The sequence below is a fragment of the Pelobates fuscus genome, chromosome 9 (assembly GCF_036172605.1).
Source record: "Pelobates fuscus isolate aPelFus1 chromosome 9, aPelFus1.pri, whole genome shotgun sequence".
NCBI lineage: Eukaryota > Metazoa > Chordata > Amphibia > Anura > Pelobatidae > Pelobates > Pelobates fuscus.
The window spans coordinates 14,211,580-14,230,253 of NC_086325.1; the positions used below are offsets into that span (position 1 = coordinate 14,211,580).

Genomic DNA, 18,674 nt, shown 5'->3' on the forward strand with positions numbered 1-18,674 from the left:
GACCCAGGAAATACTTGAAAATCAGAGAAAACTCACCGTATCCTTCCTAGCAAAATATTTTATAAATAAATTAAACAAGACAGGGAATGGTAGTTAATGAGGTCATGTGAAGTTGATAATGGGGTTGATGAGGCCATGTGACCAGGCAGGGGGCCTGTATGCTGGCATCAGTCTAATAGAGCAGATTGGGGGATGGGCTGCTATGTTTGGAATGTAAGAGGAGACAGCAGGTCACCTCCTGGCAGCCCCCTGACTAATAAAAAGCCTGCCATGGGTCTGGGGTCCAGGCCGAGGCCATCTCCCGGCAGCCCCCCGACTAATAAACAGCCTGCCAAGGGTCTGTGTTCCAGACTGGGGCCATCTCCTGGCAGCCCCGACGAATCAACAGCCTGACAAGGGTCTGGGGTCCACGCTGGGGTCATATCCTGGCAGCCCCTGACTAATCAACAGCCTGCCAGGGGTCATCTCCTAGCATCCCCTGACTAATAAACAGGGGTCTGGGGTCCAGGCTGGACTGACAGAATAAACCCTCCAACAGAATGACTAACCTAGACAGTATGCAGGGAAAACAGTCTACCACAATAAGCCTCACAACCAGTTATTACAAAACCTCTCAACTAAACTTTCCATCAATCATAATAAACCTCACAATTAATTATAAAACTCCCCATCAACAAAACCCATCAATAAACTATAAACCTCTCAATTATAAAAAACCTCCCCACAAAGCACAATAAACCTCTCAATTATAAAAATCCCCACCATGCACAATAAAACTCAATTATTACAAAACTCCCCATCACAATAAACCTCCTAATTACAAAACTCCCCATCAACCAAAATAAACCTCTAAATTATTACAAAACTTTCCATCAACCAAAATAAACCTCTCAATTACAAAACTATCCAATCATAAACATATTAATTAACATAAAACTTTCCGTCAACCACAATAAATGTAATTATTATAAAACTCCTCATCAACCACAATAAACCTCTCAATTATTACAAAACTCCCCATCAACCACAATAAACCTCTCAATTATTATAAAACTCCCCATCAACCACAATAAACCTCTCAATTATTATAAAACTCTCCAGCAATCACAATAAATCTCACAATTATTATAGACCTCCCAATCAACCACAATGAACCTCTCAATTATAACAAACCTCCCAATCAACCACAAAAAACACTCATTATAAAAAACTCTCCATCAACCACAATAAATCTTTCAATTATTATAAAACTCTATCAATAAAAGTAAACCCATCCATAAAATCCACAAACAATTCATCATTAAATTCCCATCAAAGAATACCTCTCAATCAGCAAATATTCCCATCTCTCGTGGCCCCCAGGTTTATCAATACATTCACTGTACAAGACGTCTGGCTTCCCTCACATCCTATCCTCAGAAGTCGTGGCAATGATGGGTTAAAATGTGGTGACAGGTGCCTTGTTAGCAAACCTTTGCTCCAAACCCAAACAGATTTACTCATTAGATAAAGGGACACTATAGTCACCAAACAACTAGTTTGATGAAGCAGTTTTGATGCATAGACCATGCCTCTGAAGTCTCACTGCTCAATTCACTGCCATTTAGGAGTTAAATCACTTTTTGTTTCTGTTTATGCATAACTAGCCACACCTCCCCTGGCTGTGACCGACACAGCCTGCATGAACACAAAATGGTTTCATTTTCAAATCAGATGTATCTTACTTTTTTTAAATCTCCTGCTCTGTAAATTGATCTATAAACATGCAGGAGGCTCCTGTAGGGTCAAGCAAGCTTTTAACAGAGCAAGAAATATGAATTCTAAAGTAAACAAAGGAAGTGTAAACATTAGATGACTGTTCACAGGAAGTGTTTAGGAAGGCTGTGTAAGTCACATGCAGGGAGGTGTGACTAGGGTAGCATAACTAAAGTAATTTAACTCCTAAGTGGCAGAGAACTGAGCAGTGAAACTGCAGGGGCATGATCTATAAACCAAAACTACTTAATTAACCCCTTAAGGACACATGACATGTGTGACATGTCACGATTCCCTTTTATTCCAGACGTTTGGTCCTTAAGGGGTTAAACTAAAGTTGTTTTGGTGACTATCGTGTCCCTTTAACAAAGTTCAAAGCTGCAATACTAGTAGCTAGCCAGGGAGTTCCTTACCGATTCTGAAGGCATCTGTAGCCAGGCGGTCCTCACAGGATAAACGGTTTAAGGAGAACTCGCCACAAATTAATTTTCACTCAGCTGCAAGTGAGCAAGGATTTAAGAATTAATAGAGAATTTTGTTTCAGCCAATCTAAGCCCTAGAAGATTATTGTTTAGCTGCCAGCCACGGGTATCGTGGGATAGATCACATACCTTTAGAAGTTTCCATTTCCAATCTGTGTGGAGTTCAGCAACCATTATACAAAGCACAGAGACATGGGATCATAGCAGCCAATGCCTAGCACCTAAACATACCAGGGAATGTGGCTCCCATAAATATTAGGCAAAAAATAGCTGTCTGTTATCTCAAGCAGAAATTAGACACAGGGATTCAAGACTCAGAGAGAAATCTGTGGGGAATATCTCCCTTAACCCCTAAAGGATACATGACATGTGTGACATGTCACGATTCCCTTTTATTCCAGAAGTTTGGTCCTTAAGGGGTTAAAGTGACACCGACATTCCTTTAGTCTGTATAAGATGGCATATCAAGCTTATAGCATATGATATACACTGAAAGGGCTCATCAAACATTCACTATTAATTCCAGAAAATAGGCATGCACTCCATAGCATAGCCCTTTAGTAACCAGCATGACAGTAGAAGCTCTATAGGAGGATCTCGGCCAGGGTGGAGTGTTAGCTTCACGGGCAAGATGGATAACTAAAGTGTAAGGAAATCAGAACATGATATGAATCAGATTTAACCTTCTGAACGTTATATACATGGCTTAAAATGTCCTAAAGTACTAGCCAGGCCTTAAAAATTACTGGCCACTGCACACATGCAGGGATCATGGCACACTCACCAGGGGTGACTTTAAACGTGCCAGTATATATACACACACTAGTGCTGAGTGCAGTTTCCATAATAGACTGGAGACAGGGAGCATCTTGCGATCTAGACTCTCTGGCATGGATGGAAAGGACACAGAAGAAGACGACATCTCATTATGAGTTTTAGAAGGTATACAATACTGAGAGGAGGATGAATTGTGTGGGTGCCAGCTTTGCACGTGGTTCTGCCCTTTCAAAAGAACCTGCCAGGCCTTGAATTGGTTTACCAGCTGAGATGCTTACATTGTGCCGTGACCGCAGGACGATGATTCATTGTAATGAGTATGTAGAGACAATAAACGAGCCCCACACATTGCATGCCAACAACAGTGAACACGAAACCTGGACACTGTCCAAAATTTCCTAAACCCCACCCCCTGCCTGCCTCCTCGACTCCTAGATATGAATCTAGAGGGGTGTTCATTAAGCAACATCTATTCCGGCAGCGAGTGGGGCACTGCGGTTACACAAGGGACCGGCAGCGAGTGGGGCACTGCGGTTACACAAGGGACCGGCAGCGAGTGGGGCACTGCGGTTACACAAGGGACCGGCAGCGAGTGGGGCACTGCGGTTACACAAGGGACCGGCAACGAGTGGGGCACACCGGTTACACAAGGGACCGGCAACGAGTGGGGCACACCGGTTACACAAGGGACCGGCAACGAGTGGGGCACACCGGTTACACAAGGGACCGGCAGCGAGTGGGGCACTGCGGTTACACAAGGGACCGGCAGCGAGTGGGGCACACCGGTTACACAAGGGACCGGCAACGAGTGGGGCACACCGGTTACACAAGGACTTGCTGGCACTTTGGTACATTGGTACTCAGACAGAGCTCAGGGCCTCTGAACAAGCCATGTTTCTGTTTTTTGGTCACAGAGGACTTTCCAGTGCCATGCTAAGCAGTATATTCCCTAAACAGGAAACCGTGGAGTATTCACAAGAGAACAGCAAATTCACTCAAATTGAAAATGTGTTCCAACGCGGATCTTTTCCAGCTCTCTTATTTTAGCCTAAAATATGCCATGCCCCGAACTGCCCCCTGTGTGCGGATGGTGAGATGCCAGGCAGGTGTGGGTGACACATGGAGCTCAGTAACATCCACTTGTTTCTCCACAGCAAGTTGCAGCTTGTGCAGGAAAGGCTGGGAGCGGCCTCGGTATTGCACCTGTTCCGGCCTGTCACTCAGGGTCCAGGGAAGGAGGGGCCCCGCTCACCTGTGGCCAGAGATCCTAAATGTCAGGATGTGCACTGTGCTACCCCGGCACTGTGCTCTTTATTCTTCTGTACCCAGCACCCATTCTGTAAAGCAAGCTCTGGACTAAGTAAACTCCATTCATGTATAGCGTCTGCACATTAAGGCAAATGATTACCTGTTAACAAACCTCTCACACCCTGCCTGTAATCCACCAGACTCCGCCACACCTCTTAACCCTTCACTACCCAGGGCTACTCCCAGGGAATGTCTAATAGGAAGTATTAAATAACATATTGCCACCAAGGTCCAAATTCGCAACCATTCATGTGAGCCCCGAGTGAGGCCTCAGTATTGCCCCTTGCAGCACAATATCACAGCTAGCCACATACATGTATACAGCACGCACTGTCAGGGTTTTCACTACACAGAGAATTGTCAGGTCAAAATAGTGGAACCGTCACCGGCTTAAGACCCACTCTGATTCCAAGCTCAATGTCCGTGACATCTTCCCATATAATGTATCTACATAACATACATAATCAGAAAAGACCACTTTCTGGGTGACATGCCCCATAATTCACTGTCTCTCTGCATTCAGTCAGAAAGATTTATTTTGCTAATAGCTAAAGAATGGAGCAATCCGCAGGTTCCCATGGTGACTGCTCCACCTTTTACGTCTCCCCAGACCTCTGTAAAGATCTTGCTGCGCTCTGGTCAAAGCCCGCAGGAGATATTCCAGGAACAGCAGAGCCTAATCAGGAACATCCATGCAGTGTCGGATGGCCCACCGAGGGGAGAAGGAATGTTTTAACCACTTGTGAATAAAGTAGAAAAAGAGTCTGCATTTGTCCGTGATCTGTTGGCTATTCCGGTTATTCAGAATCACTGAACTTCATGCCTTTTCTGTGGTTTGTTAGTATACGTATCAGCGATACAGAATTTCCCAAACAGCCGTAAAAACACAACCTTCAACAAATATATCAAGATAAAGCAAAAACAAGGAACCTGTTTTGTTGCCATTAACCCCTTCATGACAGTAAGTTAGGGAATACAGCATGATCTGTCAGGAATGCAGTAATCACAGATTGTATTTATTTTGGTATAAGTTATGGTTGTGAATCAGTTTCACTGATCTTATCAGCAGATGTCATACAGCGGATTCATATCCGAAACGTATACCATATTTTAGCACAGTGAAGTGACCTTTCACACTAAATCAGTGTTATTCATTAATAATGTGAATTTCAATATCAGGCCAAAGTAGCTAAACTAAAAAACTGAATTTCCTTACAGTTTGACTATTTTTATCTAAAAATTTAAATTCACTTTGAATTCCCAGCAAAGATAAACATAAACATGGAATATGTGACAACTATCCTTATTACCTAACACTCATCTGAGTGACATCCCTCTTCATCAACACTGATATATAATACCCCGTCATGCCCGCTCCCATAGATTAAACCCCTGTCATCCCCTCTCCCATCCCCTATCCCATCTAATAAACCCTCCCCACCCTCTTTCCCTCTCCCATATATTAAACCCCTGTCATCCCCTCTCCCATCTAATAAACCCCTCCCCACCCTCATTCCCTCTCCCATCTAATAAACCCCCTGTCCACCCCTCCCCTCTCCCATCATGCCCTCTCCCCCCATCTAATAAACCCCCGTCATGCCCTCTCCCATCTAATAAACCCCCCGTCATCCCCTCTCCCATGTAATAAACCACTCCCCTCTCTCACCTAAAAGCCCCCTGTCATCCCCTCTCCCAACCCCCTCTCCCATCTACTAACCCCCTCCCCTGTCATCCCCTCTCTCACCTAATAGCCCACCTGTCATCGCCTCTCCCATCTACTAACCTCCCTCCCCTCGTCCCCTCTCTCACCTAATAGCCAGTCACCCCCTCTCCTGTCTACTAACCCCTCCCCCTCATTCCCTCTCCTGTCATCTCCTCTCTCTCACCTTATAGCCCCCTGTCATCCCCTCCCCCATCTAATAATCCCAGGTCATCCTCTCTCCCATCGAATAACCCCCTGTCATCCCCTCTCCCATCGAATAACCCCCTGTCATCCCCTCTCCCACATCTAAAACTCCCTTTCATTCCCTCCCCTATCTAATAAACCCCTGTCATCCCTCCCTATCAAATCACTCAACTGTCATCCAATATCCCACCTAATACCTTCCTCTTATCCACTCTCTCATCTAATACCCCCCAGTCACCCCCCCCATCTAATACCCCCTGTCACCCCCTACCCTCCCCATCTAATACCCCCCTGTAATCCCCTCCTCCCCATCTAATACCCCCCTGTAATCCCCCCTCCCCCATCTAATACCCCCTGTCACCCCCTCCCCATCTAATACCACCTGTCACCCCCTCTCCTCCCCCATCTAATGCCCCCTGTCACCCCCTCCCCTCCCCCATCTAATGCCCCCTGTCACCCCCCCATCTAATACCCCCCTGTCATCCCCCCCCCCTCCCCATCTCATACCCCCTGTCACCCCCCCATCTAATACCCCCCTGCCATCCCCCCTCCCCATCTCATACCCCCTGTCACCCCCTCCCCTCCCCATCCCATCTAATGCCCCTTGTCACAACCTCCCCTCCCCCATCTAATGCCCCTTATCACCCCCCTCCCCCATCTAATGCCCCTTATCACCCCCCTCCCCCATCTAATGCCCCTTGTCACAACCTCCCCTCCCCCATCTAATGCCCCTTATCACCCCCCTCCCCCATCTAATGCCCCTTGTCACAACCTCCCCTCCCCCATCTAATGCCCCTTATCACCCCCCTCCCCCATCGAATGCCCCTTGTCACCCCCTCCCCATCTAATGCCCCCTGTCACACCCTCCCCTCCCCCATCTAATGCCCCGTGCCACCCCTCCCTCACCTAGTACCCCTTGTCCCCCCCCCTCCCCATCTAAAACCCCCTGTTACCCCTCCCCCATCTACCCCTCCTTCGTTCTATTACCACCCCGTTACCCCTCCCCCCATTCCCCGTGTATTTGCCCTGTGTGTGGTATTAGCGCGGTTACCTGCCCCGGATCCTCCTCACTCCGCTCCGGCCGCCATATTGTCCTCCAGACTCCAACATCCGGGGACTCCCAGCTCCCCTAGCGACCGCTGCCTAGCAACACCACACGCTTCCCACCGCCCCGCCTACCGAACGCAATCATTGACCCAGCCGGCTGTCAATCAGAGCTCCACCAGCCAATAGCATGACAGAGACTGGGTGCGTCACACACTCGGCACACTGTGATTGGCTGCTCGTTCCTCCCGGTCTGACTGAACCCCGATATATAACCCGGACTGAACCCCGATATATAACCCGGACTGAACCCCGATATATATACTGACTGAACCCCGAAATATAACCCGGACTGAACCCCGAAATATATACTGACTGAACCCCGAAATATAACCCGGACTGAACCCCGATATATATACTGACTGAACCCCGAAATATAACCCGGACTGAACCCCGAAATATAACCCGGACTGAACCCCGAAATATAACCCGGACTGAACCCCGATATATATACTGACTGAACCCCGAAATATAACCCGGACTGAACCCCGAAGTATATACCGACTGAACCCCGATATATATACTAACTGAACCCCGAAATATAACCCGGACTGTACCCCGAAATATAACCCGGACTGAACCCCGAAATATATACTGACTGAACCCCGAAATATAACCCGGACTGAACCCCGAAATATAACCCGGACTGAACCCCGAAATATATACTAACTGAACCCCCGATATATAACCCGGACTGAACCCCAAAATATATACTGTCTGAACCCCAAAATATAACCCGGACTGAACCCCGATATATATACTGACTGAACCCCGATATATAACCCGGACTGAACCCTGAAATATATACTGACTAAACCCCGAAATATATAATGTCTGAACCCCAATATATAACCCGGACTGAACCCCGAAATATATACTGACTGAACCCCGAAATATAACCCGGACTGAACCCCGAAATATAACCCAGACTGAACCCTGAAATATATATTGACTGAACCCCGATATATATATATATACACACACACTATCTAAACCCCGAAATATATAATGTCTGAACCCCAATATTTAACCCGGACTGAACCCCGAAATATATACTGACTGAACCCCGAAATATATACTGACTAAACCCCGAAATATAACCCGGACTGAACCCTGAAATATATACTGACTGAACCCCGATATATATATATATATATATATATATATACACACTGACTAAACCCCGAAATATATAATGTCTGAACCCCAATATATAACCCGGACTGAACCCCGATATATACTGACTGAACCCCGAAATATATATATACTGACTGAACCCCGAAATATATACTGACTGAACCCCGAAATATAACCCGGACTGTACCCCGATATATATACTGAACCCCGAAATATATACTGACTGAACCCCAAAATATATACTGACTGACTGAACCCCCGATATATAACCCGGACTGAACCCCAGATATATAACCCGGACTGAACCCCGAAATATATACTGACTGAACCCCGAAATATAACCCGGACTGTACCCCGATATATACTGACTGAACCCCGAAATATATACTGACTGAACCCCCGATATATAACCCGGACTGAACCCCGAAATATATAATGACTGAACCCCCGATATATAACCCGGACTGAACCCCGAAATATACACTGTCTGTACGCCGATATATATATACTGACTGAACCCCGAAATATATACTGATTGAACCCCGAAATATATACTGACTAAACCCCGAAATATATACTGATTGAACCCCGATATATATATATACTCACTGAACCCTGATATATAACCCGGACTGAACCCCAAAATATATACTGACTGAACCCCGATATATAACCCGGACTGAACCCTGATATATATACTGACTGAACCCCGAAATATAACCCAGACTGAACCCCGATATATACACTGTCTGATTCCCGAAATATATACTGACTGAACCCCCGATATATATACTGACTGAACCCCGAAATATACACTGTCTGAACCCGAAATATAACCCGGACTGAACCCCGAAATATATATACTGACTGAACCCCGAAATATTACCCGGACTGAACCCCGAAATATATATACTGTCTGAACCCCGATACATATATACTGACTGAACCCCGAAATATATATACTGTCTGAACCCCGAAATATATATACTGTCTGAACCCCGATACATATATACTGACTGAACCCCGAAATATATACTGACTAAACCCCGAAATATATACCGACTGAACCCTGAAATATATAATGTCTGAACCCCAATATATAACCCGGATTGAACCCCGAAATATATACTGACTGGACCCCGAAATATATACTGACTGGACCCCAAAATATAACCCGGGCTGAACCCTTAATATATACTGACTGAACCCCGATATATAACCCGGACTGAACCCCTATATATGTACTGACTAAACCCCGAAATATATACTGACCGAACCACGACATATATACTGACTGAACACCGAAATATATACGAACTGAACCCCAATATATATACACTGACTGAACCCTGATATTTAACCCGGACTGAACCCTGAAATATATATACTAACTGAACCCCGATATATATACTGACTGAACCCCCAAAATATATACTGACTGAACCCCGATATATATATATATATATACAGGGCCGGTGCAAGGATTTTTGCCGCCCTAGGCAAAAGTAAAGTTTGCCGCCCCCCCCCCCCCCCATATGACATCACAATGCCCCATGTTAACTAACGCAAGTGCTGCAGTGCCGCCGTGTTTACATTAAAAGGCCTGCAGGGACAGGCTATAGACACCAGAACCACTACATTAAGCTGCAGTGGTTCTGGGGACTAAAGTGTCCCTTTAATGTGAGGTAAATTAGAGATTAGTGCCACGAATAATATACTAGATTGCCTACTTACAATCAGATGAGGATGGTGATGGGCTCTAGCTGCAGTCTGGCTCCACTCGTCTAGTCTATAACAGGCTCTCTGGAGGCTGTTTGTGTTCTGGGAGAACGGAAAGCAGCTCCATTTTTTTAAAGGCCCTTTACACAGCTCATGGTCTGGGCCCCAGGGTCCACCTTCATGTTCCACCAAATAGTTTGTTCACAGGAGTAGGGGATGTCCTGATATGTGTGTAAGGAATGCATTGTGTGAATCTGTGTTTGTATGTGTAAGGGCTGCAATGTGTGTTTCTGTGTATGTACGGGATGCAGTGTGTGCGTCTGTAAGGGGTGCATTGAGTGTGTGTAAGGAATGCATTGTGTGTTTCTGTGTGTGTAAGGGATGCATTGTATGTAAGGGTTGAATTGCTTGTGTGTGTGTGTCTGTGTGTGTAATGCATTGTGTGTTTTTCTGTGTGCAAGGGGTGCATTGTGTGTGTGTGATGGACGTCGATCTCTCCCTCCTCCCTTGTCACTCTCTTCTCCCCCTCTCCCTCCCTCGTCACTCTCTTCTCTCTCCCCCCTTGTCCCTCTCTTCTCCCCCCCCCTTGTCCCTCTCTTCTCTCCCCCCCTTGTCCCTCTCTTCTCTCCCCCCCTTGTCCCTCTCTTCTCTCCCCCCCTTGTCCCTCTCTTCTCTCCCCCCCTTGTCCCTCTCTTCTCCCCTCTTGTCCCTCTCTTCTCCACCCTCTTGTCCCTCTCTTCTCCACCCTCTTGTCCCTCTCTTCTCCCCCCTCCCTTGTCACTCTCTTCTCCCCTGCGTGTCCCTCTCTTCTCCCCCCTCCCTTGTCACTCTCTTCTCCCCTCCCCACTCTCATTCCCCCTCCTAACCCCGTCAATTCCACTCCCTGTCAATTACTTCCCCCCACCTTGTCAATTTATTTCCCCTCCCTTTCAATTTATTCCCCCACCCTGCCTGTCCATTTATTCCCCCACCCTCCCTGTCCATGTATCCCCCCCTCCCTGTCCACCCTTCCCCTCCCTCCCTGTCCACTTATCCCCCCCCTCCCTGTCCACTTATCCCCCCCCTCCCTGTCCATTTATTCCCCCCCCTCCCTGTCCATTTATTCCCCCCTGTCCATTTATTCCCCCCCCCTCCCTGTCCATTTATTCTCCCTGTCCATTTATTCCCCCCCTCCCTGTCCATTTATTCCCCCCCTCCCTGTCCATTTATTCTCCCTGTCCATTTATTCCCCCCCTCCCTGTCCATTTATTTCTCCCCCCTCCCTCTCCATTTATTTCTCCCCCCCTCCCTCTCCATTTATTTCTCCTCCCCCCCACTCTCTCCATTTATTTCTCCTCCCCCTCCCTCTCCATTTATTTCCCCCCCTCCCTCCCTCTCCATTTATTTCCCCCCCTCCCTCCCTCTCCATTTATTTCCCCCCCTCCCTCCCTCTCCATTTATTTCCCCCCCTCCCTCCCTCTCCATTTATTTCTCCCCCTCCCTCTCCATTTATTTCTCCTCCCCCCCACTCTCTCCATTTATTTCCCCCCCCCTCCCTCTCCATTTATTTCCCCCCCTCCCTCTCCATTTATTTCCCCCCCCCCTCCCTCTCCATTTATTTCCCCCCCCTCCCTCTCCATTTATTTCCCCCCTCCCTCCTTCTCCATTTATTTCTCTCCCCCCCACTCTCTCCATTTATTTCCCCCCCCCTCCCTCCCTCTCCATTTATTCCCCCCCTCCCTCTCCATTTGTTTCCCCCCTCCCTCTCCATTTATTTCTCCTCCCCCCCACTCTCTCTCCATTTATTTCCCCCCCCCTCCCTCCCTCTCCATTTATTCCCCCCCCCCTCTCCATTTATTTCCCCCCCTCCCTCTCCATTTATTTCCCCCCCCTCCCTCTCCATTTATTTCCCCCCCTCCCTCTCCATTTATTTCCCCCCTCCCTCCCTCTCCATTTATTCCCCCCCCCTCCCTCCCTCTCCATTTATTTCCCCCCTCCCTCCCTCTCCATTTATTTCCCCCCTCCCTCCCTCTCCATTTATTTATCTCCCCTCCCTTTATTCCCCCCCTCCCTCCCTCTCCATTTATTTCTTTCCCCCCCCCCCCCTTTATTCCCCCCACCCTCCCCTACCTATGTTGTAGCGTGGCCGAGCTCTGTACTGTCCGCGGGTACAGGGAGCATTTGTTTCCTGTACCCGGCCGGACTAAAAGGAAGTGAACACTCAGTGTTCACTTCCTGTTAGTCCGTCCGGGTACAGGAGACAAATGCTCCCTGTACCGGCGGATCATACAGGGCTGGCCACGCTACAGTGAGGGAGTGACAGGAGGGAGCGCTGAGCGCTTCCCTCCTGTCAGCTCCTCTCTTCATGCTGCGCCCGGGCGGTGCGCCCTCATGGACGCACCAGCCCGGGCGAAGCTGCAGCTGCCTGAGGCTCTCTGCAGAGCGCTCGGGCGGCTGCAGCATTAGGGGGGCCGGCGCTCCTGGCGGCGCCCCTTCCTAAGGGGCGCCCTAGGCGGCTGCCTAGTCCGCCTTAATGGTAGCGCCGGCCCTGTATATATATAAAAATAGATATATCCCCTGCACTCACGCTTGAAAGACAGTCCAATGCCGGGCGCACCACCAGAGCTCCAAGATATGTAGAAACAAACAAAAGGGAAGGCTGCTCTCCGGACTTTTAAAACAAAAAAGTTTATTCAAATAAAATTAAAAGCGACCAACGTTTCGGTCCCCGTTCGGGACCTTCCTCAGGGTCAAAAATAGGACAGCAAGACAATAATGTCTTGCCGGACTGAACCCCGAAATATATACTGACTGAACCCCGAAATATATACTGACTGAACCCCGAAATATAACCCGGACTGAACACCGCTATATATATACTGACTGAACCCCTATATATGTACTGACTAAACCCCGAAATATATACTGACTGAACCCCGAAATATATACTGACTGAACCCCGATATTTAACCCGGACTGAACCCCGAAATATATATACTAACTGAACCCCGATATATATATATATATATATATATATATATATATATATATACTGACTGAACCCCCAAAATATATACTGACTGAACTCAATATATATACTGACTGAACCCCGATATATAACCCAGACTGAACCCAGAAATATATACTGACTGAACCCCGATATATATATCTGGACTGAACCCCGATATATACTGTCTGAACCCCGATACATATATACTGACTGGACCCCAAAATATATACTGACTGTACCTCGATATATAACCCAGACTGAACCCCAAAATACTAGTACTAAAGATGCTTGCCATGATGGGGTTGAATAAGTTTGAGACTGGAGAAGTCAATATAAGTTAAATTTTCAGTTGAAGTTTGGAAAACCACTTGAAGCATTCGTTGTGCTGAGGTATTTCAATTACCGTTGTTTGGTTTGTTCATTGCAAACAGCTGAAAGTGTACATTTTGACGATAAACCTGATTTTCAGTTGGAGTTGAATAATGTTGATTACAACTGTATATACTGACTATATCCCGAAATGTATACGGACTGTACTCAATATAGAACCCAAACTGAACCCAGAGACATAAAAGGACTGTACCCCAATATATAGACCAGACTGTTCACTGAAATATATACTGACTGTAGCGAAGCTAAATACTTCCATTGTAAGTTCCTTCTTCCAAGAGAGAATAGTGCTTCAGTGATAATAGCGTTCCACAGACACTAGACAACACACACATAGGGCTGGGGACAAGAACTAGCTTTTTTTTGTCACAAACAGTGGTATTTATACGGACAATAGCAACCGGGGTAACACACAAGAACAATGGGTCATCTCCCTGGCATCTCTAGTTCTGAGAGATAATTTCATTAAAGACTTGACTTCCCAGACACCAGAATAATAAAACAGTGTACAAAAACTACCTAATCATATCTTTCATATACAATTTATACATCCCCATGCAGGTGTTGTTTACCCACTTAAAGTGTTTTTTAAAAATGGGCCTGGATCGGATGTGCCTAGCTTAAATATCGTCAAATTAAGTTTGACCGGTAGAGGCTACATCTCAATCCGGAGTGGAGTTCCAGACTGCCGCGGCTAGGTGCTGATGATCACTGAAATTGCTGGTTTCTAGTGTAGAGAAGGGGCTCTTAGGTAGCGATCGGTATCGTCCCTCTCCTCTATCTCCCCTCCAAAAAGCGCTCTTTTAGGTGTTAAATCCAAGAAGTAATACTAGCCGTTACTTTTACCGGTCAGCCATGTGAGTCCAAGCCGACTTGGAGTTCCATGAAATTGATGCCTGCTCCTGCTGAGCGTGTGTTGTGACTACCCCAAGCTCATGGAATAGTTTTCGGGCCTGAGATAGAGCGCTCAACATTGTGGAGGATAGGAGAGGGGAAGAGGGATCCAGGGGGTGATTAACTCTTGTTGTAGAGTTTGTAATTTGGAGTCCTGCACCAGTTGATCTTCTGGCCCGGCCCAAGCTCAGCAACATTGACTGTACCCCAAAATATAACATGGATTGAAAAAAAAAAAAAAACTTGTGAAATGCGTTGTGTAATATTGTAACATTTATGTTTTATTTCTTTTAATCATTAACATATATTTGGTTTTAATTCACTTTGTTATGATAGACCATTTATAACACTTTTTATGCAATATTACAATTTTATTTGTTCCTGGCATACCCAACTTCAGATCTGAACAACTATTTACCATCATATTCGGTGGTGATTATACCACCCATGCGCAGATATTTGAGTGACTTAACGCTCTATCAAATGTGAGTATAATAAATTTTTGTATTGCATCACATATTTAAGTTTACAGTAAGCACTATTGGATATGTTATTCTTCTTTCATATACCCACCTGCACATCGAGATATTCACCCCAAAAATTATATCCATCGGTGGCGATTGTACCACTGCAAGCAATTTAACTTAGAGCTAGTTTAAGTTCCATAACATGTACTGTATTGTAATGAGTCTTACCTGATCGGGAGTCCAGCTCGCAGAGTTATACGCTCACCCTTGCAAAGTAGACACAGACCAGGGTGACCAGGTAAGACGCCACCTGGCCTGTGAGTCTGTGCATGGGGGCTTTCCTGGAAAAGTGCTCCAAGACGCTGTACAGTAGGGATTAGCAGAAGCGTAGTCAAGGGAAGCCAAAATCAGGGAAGCTAGAGATCAGAGTAGTCCAGGAGGAAAGCCAAGGTCAGAAGCCGGAATTAGACAGGAAACACTGGAACGCAGGTACGGAGAAACAGGAACCAAACAAGGGAACCAGAGTCAATGAACTGACACCCCTCCCAGGGTGTGACAGGCTTTTATATCCAGCCAATTAATATGGCATACAGGTGTGCTAGAGTAGCCACGGGTAAGTTTAGCTCCCAGTGCTGGAACAAGGCAAGGACACCTATTAAGGCAATACTATGAATGGCTGGATAGCACAGTGGCAAAAGAGCAAGATACACAAAGCCAAAGTCCAGGGTTCAAATCCCCTGCTGGGCACTACTGGGGTGACCTCATCTGGCAGACTGGATGTTGCGGCGAGAACTGTGACAGTACCCTCCCGTCAAGAACGCCCTCCGGGCGTGAACAGGCTCTTCTTGGAAATGGTACTCCTCATCTTCGGTCTCAGTATCACTAAGATAGTCTTTATAATTAAGGTATCCCTTTACATCCTGGGATTTTATGGTACCAGTTTTGGGTACTAAAGGGGAGAGGCCAAGGTCATTCATGGACTTGGAGCAGGCGGTAAGTACCTTGATCCCAGGAGTCTTTCTCTCTGTACTTTTTTCCTTAGATGCATCACCAGGTAGTTCTCCTTTGGGCAGGGAAGTGGTGATGGTGCCAGTTTGTACAGGAGAGTCTTCTAGGGGTGGTGCAGACTCATCAGGATTACTGATTGTGACATTTGCCATAGTCTGAGTACCCTTTTGTGTCACAGAACGGGGACAGGGCTGGCAGTGTCCAGGCTGTCTTGCCGAGATGAAAGGGTAAGTCCATATGGCACCAGACAGAAGGGATCTTGGCCTATGTGGACGAGTTGGGCAAAGAGATATGAAATGCCCTCTTTTCCCACAGTATAGACATAGACCATGGGCTCTCCTGCGGCCTTTTTCCTTAGGGGGCAATCTAGTTCTGGTGAAACCAATCTCCATGGGTTCCTCCATGTCGACTGAATTTTCACGGCTAGCTCGAGTATAAGCAGGGTTACAAGGCGGGTCCCTGAAAGTGGGTTCATGCTGCAACATGATGGGATTTTTGTATTCACTAAATAATTCCTCTTCTCTAGGCAATCGGGTTCTGCGAGAACCTGAAGTAGGCTTGGAAGTTGCTTTTCTTGCTGTAAAACACTGAGAATCCATTGCGGACATAAACAACTCCCAGGAGTCCAAGACAGTACTTCTCTCCTGCAGCTTCTGGTGTGCCCACGCCTTAATCCGCCCGGTACATAGGTTAATAGCGGAGCGAACTTTGATAAAGTCGTGGCGTAGGTTCTAGATTTCAGGGCAAATAGTAGCTCACAATCCGTCTTGAACATCGGAAAAGCTGAACAGGAACGTCGAACCTGTCAGGCATAATGACATACGGTTCTGGGTATACATGTTCCGGGAATGGAAGTGTTGCTCCTTTAAATGCCAATGAACGTCTCTGCAAATCCATAACATTCTGGGACAGGTTGGAGACTTGCTCGGCCAGGGAGGTGAGTCATTTGTATAACTCTGCGGACTCCATTGGTCAGTTCATCTGTAATGAGTCTTACCTGATCGGGAGTCCAGCTCGCAGAGTTATACGCTCACCCTTGCAAAGTAGACACAGACCAGGGTGACCAGGTAAGACGCCACCTGGCCTGTGAGTCTGTGCACGGGGGCTTTCCTGGAAAAGTGCTCCAAGACGCTGTACAGTAGGGATTAGCAGAAGCGTAGTCAAGGGAAGCCAAAATCAGGGAAGCCAGAGATCAGAGTAGTCCAGGAGGAAAGCCAAGGTCAGAAGCCGGAATTAGACAGGAAACACTGGAACGCAGGTACGGAGAAACAGGAACCAAACAAGGGAACCAGAGTCAATGAACTGACACCCCTCCCAGGGTGTGACAGGCTTTTATATCCAGCCAATTAATATAGCATACAGGTGTGCTAGAGTAGCCACGGGTAGGTTCAGCTCCCAGTGCTGGAACAAGGCAAGGACACCTATTAAGGCAATACTATGAATGGCTGGATAGCACAGTGGCAAAAGAGCAAGATACACAAAGCCAAAGTCCAGGGTTCAAATCCCCTGCTGAGCACTTCTGGGGTGACCTCGTCTGGCAGACTGGATGTCGCGGCGAGAACCGTGACATGTATATGTGGTGGAATCTCGGTAAAAATAAATTTAGTAGGCCGAGATTGCCACGTGGTATGTGCACGTGCATATACTGTATTGGTCGGTTGCACGTGGCTAAGATACAATCAGTAGTGTACGGATAGATGATGAAGGGCAAGGAATAGCTGAGCTTACTAGCCATATGGTTAAACTAGCGCATAATCCAAGTAGTTGGTTTGGTAATTGGTGATGAGCAGTTTGGAGGACTCAAATTGGTATGAGCAGTTTGGAGGACTCAAGGCATTGGTAGGTGGAGTCATGCTAATCTTGATGCTGTGCCTTCTCCTACCATGTCTGATTCCTTTGGTAGTTAGGTCTGTGCATAGCATTATAGAGAATATAGCAGAGAGAAAGGCTGCTGCACAGATAATGGCTATATATAGGTATGAGGCTCTAAATCAAGGAGAACTAGTACAGGAAGAGGAATGTTGAGGGATTCGTATCTTTAGGGAGTCGCAGGGTCTGGTCTGGTTCATGGCAACTTGAGGTGTAAGCAAACTATGGTTAAGTGATGCATCTGGAATTGTGAAATATCAGAAGCATCAAAGGGGGGAATGTGGTGGAATCTCGGTAAAAAATAAATTTAGTAGGCCGAGATTGCCACGTGGTATGTGCACGTGCATATACTGATGTATCGGTCGGTTGGTTGCACGTGGCTAAGATACAATCAGTAGTGTACGGAGCATGTGCAAGAATACAGTATTCCCCTCCTCCATTGTGCTGGTCAAACAGGAAGTTAGTCTTTGTTCGGTTGATTGGGTAAGAGTATGTGTGGGTGGAGCTGATTATGGGTGGAGTTATATACCTATATAAGGGACCTACACTATTGTTCGGGGCTCAGATCTTGTTATATTTTGGTGACATTAGTCCCTCTGAGTCCCGGTCGGTGAATCGAATAAAGAATCTCTTCCTTCCTGAAGAAACCTGTGTCCATCTCTCTGTGCTCGGCTTCCGTCAGTTTCTCCGGTATCATTTGGTGCATTGGCCGGGAAGCTCATCGTTCAACGGTAGCTGAGAAGAAGAGGCGTGAGACGGTCTATCTTTGCCCACGCTCTCTACGGCTGCACCCCTGAACTTCTGCGTGGACCTCCCTTCGTCTCGGCGCCACTGGTCTGTTGTCCAGAAGATCATCGGCCTCTACGTAG

At 46.8% G+C, this 18,674-nt stretch overlaps 1 protein-coding gene across 2 annotated transcripts in view; it reads right to left on the reverse strand.

Moving 5' to 3' along the window:
* Positions 1-7,350, reverse strand: part of PAK4 (p21 (RAC1) activated kinase 4) — a 32,717-nt gene extending 25,367 nt beyond the window's left edge. The window contains exon 1 of one of the 2 annotated variants that reach the window (XM_063431222.1): positions 7,280-7,350. The gene's annotated coding sequence lies outside the window, so the exon portion shown is untranslated. Of the gene's footprint in view, positions 1-4,266; positions 4,386-7,279 lie in introns of those variants that run through there. The other variant, XM_063431221.1, reaches the window with a different exon arrangement.
* Positions 7,351-18,674: the final 11,324 nt, after the last annotated feature.